At 31.7% G+C, this 3,772-nt stretch overlaps 1 pseudogene; it reads left to right on the forward strand.

The window, feature by feature from the left end:
- Positions 1–1,729: 1,729 nt before the first annotated feature.
- On the forward strand, positions 1,730–3,409 carry LOC101012432 (annotated as a pseudogene).
- Positions 3,410–3,772: the final 363 nt, after the last annotated feature.

Raw genomic sequence — 3,772 nt, forward strand, 5'->3', positions numbered from 1 at the left:
GAAGGAGGAGTTCTGAGATGATCACCACATGAAGAGTTCACTAACCTTTGTTGAGTAAGAAATAAACTGTTGGATGCAAACATGAAGTTTTGGCTTCTCCATTTATAGCACTTTTGCCTTCTCTAGTACGAATAGTACAAAGAGAGTTTTATGGTTTAAAATTTAAAACTAAACTTCTGGTCTGTTCCTTTTGAAAGATTGGAACATTCAAAAGTTACAGATAACATCATAATGTAAAGCATTAAATATTCAGTTCTAAATGAAAAGGAGGTTCTACAAAAATTTGAGATATGAAGCAAGAGATACTTAGAGTATAATAGCTGTAATACTCACATTAGAAAAAAAGGAAAGATATAAAGTTCATAAGCTAAGTATTCAATTCATGAACAACATAAAATCCAAGAAAGAAGGGAGAAAATTAAACATAAAAGCAGAAACAGATGAAATGGAAAGCAAAGAAATAATAGATCTTATTAACAAAATCATATGCTACTTCCTTGAGAAGACTAAAAACTTGAATATGGAACATTAGTAAAGAATCTATTCATAAAAATAACACCATGACCACATGATATAGTTTAAGGTTGATATATATTGGAATTTTAAAGAAATGGATAAATTCTCTCATATGTAAAATGTTGATTAAATATTTTAAAAGACAAAAAATTACAGGTATTTTTACCTATCTCATTTAATATAATAGTAATAGAGAAGGGCATTTGTGATGGTTACTTTCATAACTTGAGTGGGCCATAGGTTGCCCAGGTATTTAGTCAAACATTATTCTGGGTGTTTCTGTGAGGATGAGTTTTAAATAAAATAAATATTTAAATTGGTAGAATGAATAAATCAGATTATCCAACCTAATATCAGTGGTTCAGTATTGTAAGCAAAGAAAATTGTGGGGCAATTGCTTTTATAAAGATAAACACAAAACCATAAAGAAAACAATAGAATACCAGTGAAATAAATGCATATATGTTTACGTACACACACACATATGCACACACACCATGATCAAGTGGAATTATGCCTAGGAATGCAAACAGATCTAATTAATTTTGATACATGAATACATTTAAAGTGATTTTCGTGGTAGTTAAAATCAAAGATTTCGGTAAAATTTAAAGCTCATGTATGAAACACATACAGAATTATAAGCAAAACTATTCTATAGAACAAAAGCTACTTATCAAAAAATCTGTAGCAAATATCAGTGTGATAAAATAATTATAAAAATATTATCTAAAAGTAAGAAACAAAACAAAACTACCCGCTAACGTGGATTCTATTCAACAGGATATTTACCAGAAGTCCTATGTAGCCCAGTAAAAGAAGAAAAAGGAATAAATCATACAGGAATAGCAAAGGAATTATTTTAAATGTTTTCATAATTTTCTACAATTATTGTCAATACAGAAAATTCAATAGAATCTAAAGATAAAATAAAGCCAAATAAGCAAAATTAAAATACATAAAATCAATATAAAAATCAATACTTTAATATTTAGCAAGACTGTTTTCAAAATAAAAATTTTAAAAACTGAACGTACAGAAACAGCAGCCCAAGTGACATATAGGAATAAGTCAAATTAAATATATTCAAGATCTTTATAGATAAAATAATTTTTAAAAAATAACTAATGCATTTAAAAAAGACCTAATAAATAAATGGAATGATAAACCAGATTAATATACAGGAAGAGTCAATATCAAAAAGATAACAATATATTTTGTGATGAGTTTCAAAAACCTGATAAATACAAATTAGCACAGTAAAGAAACGTAAACGGCACAGAGTCTTCTCCTTTATTCACATATTTATTTATTGTGTTAATTATTTTCCTTTCTGGAGAAATGGCATAACCTTTTGAAATGTCTAGGTTAAGGTTTGTATGACAAGAAATTCTTTAAGTGTAGAGGATCTCTGAAATTATTCAGAAGTTTTTAAAGCATATTTGATAATAATTGCTTAAAGATAAATGTGTAGTTTTATTTAAGTTGGATTCTGGCAAGGAATGCTCTATTCCAAAGTTTAATATTCACTTAGATAAATGTAGTGAAATTAGTAAAAATGTAGGGCATTATAAGCTGGCACATTTTCCATCATAAAAAGTAACCAAACATATATATTGAATAAAGGAAATTTAGCATGGTAATCTTTTTATTACTTATTAGCCTATTCAATGTAATGCATTTTTATTTTTAATTTAACTTAATAAAGAAATCTAGTGTGATTCCTAGGACTGTACTTACAATGATGTAAATTTTTTGCTTTAATGCCTTATTAACTAGTTGGATATTTTAAGCTTCTATTTCTCTTGTTACTAGCACCAATTAAGAGTTGTGAATATAATTTATATATCCTTATTAGCCTTTATATATAATCCACAGCCTGCCCGTCCCACAATTCTCAACCCCAGGATTTCTCTGGCTCACCTGCCTGCCATGGCCAACAAGGAAGCAGCCTTTGACAACACAGTAGTAGAACATGTGATCAAAGAGGAGTACAAAATATGGAAAAATAACACCTCTTTTCCTTATGATTTGGTGATGACGCAGGCTCTGGAGTGGCTCAGCCTAACTGCACAGTGGCTTCCAGATGTAACTAGACCAGAAGGGAAAGATTTCAGCATTCATCGACTTGTCCTGGGTACACACACATCAGTTGAACAAAACCACCTTGTGCAGCTTCCTAATGATGATGCTCAGCTTGACGCATCACACTACGACAGCGAGAAAGGAGAATGTGGAGGTTGAGGTTGGGTTAGTGGGAAAATTGAAATAGAAATCAACACCAAGCTGAAGAGGTAAACAGGGCCTGATATATTCCCCAATACCCTTGTATCATCACAACAAAGACTCCATCCAGTGATGTTCTTGTCTCTGACTACACAAAACATCCTTGGAAACCAGACCTTCTGAAGATTGCAACCCAGACTTCATCTCCGTGAACATCGAGGGAAGGCTGTGGGCTTTTAAGGAACCCAAATCTCAGTGGGCACTTACTTATTGCTTCAGATGACCACACTATCTGCCTACGGGACATCAGTGCTGTTTCAAAGGAAGGAAAAGTGTTGGCTGTAAAGATCATCTTTACAGGGCATACAGCAGTATTTCGAGATAGAGATGCTTCCAGTCATCTTTATCATAGTAATATTCCATTTAGATCTTTACTATGGTAAAGATGCTTCCAGGCATCTGTTCCATGAGTCTCTGTTTGGAAGTATTGTTTGAACAAGTATCCCTCTATAATAGATGCCACTAGTCATGCTGTTAGCCCAAACACTGGGTGTTTTCTAAATATTAATGGGTGGACTTGATTCAGAAAACCCACAGTCTTACATCGAAATTTTCTTCAAGAATTTTCTAGTAAAAAAAAAAAAAAAAAAAAAAACAGGTCTAAAGGAGCTATAGAAAGGGAAATATTATTTCCGATTATTTTTCTTCTTATGCTATATCCCCAAGTTTTTCAGGCTCAAGTTGAAAAGAGTGAGTCAATAACTTGTATTTGTTTTTAAAATTGAATTAATCCTTGATAAGAGTGACTATTATTTTAGAAGTTAGTCCTTGACCACTAGTTTGATGCTATCTCCATTTGGGGTGACCTGTTTCACCAGCCGGCCTGTTACTCTTCATGACTAACTGTGAAAATGCTTAAAATGGAATAAATTGCTTTTTCAATTGATAAAACAAAAACCATATATATGTGTATATATTTATTTATTTATGTGTGTGAGAGTGTGCGTGTGTGTGTGTGTGGTGTGTGTAT

Source organism: Papio anubis, chromosome 2 (genome assembly GCF_008728515.1).
Source record: "Papio anubis isolate 15944 chromosome 2, Panubis1.0, whole genome shotgun sequence".
Taxonomy (NCBI): domain Eukaryota; kingdom Metazoa; phylum Chordata; class Mammalia; order Primates; family Cercopithecidae; genus Papio; species Papio anubis.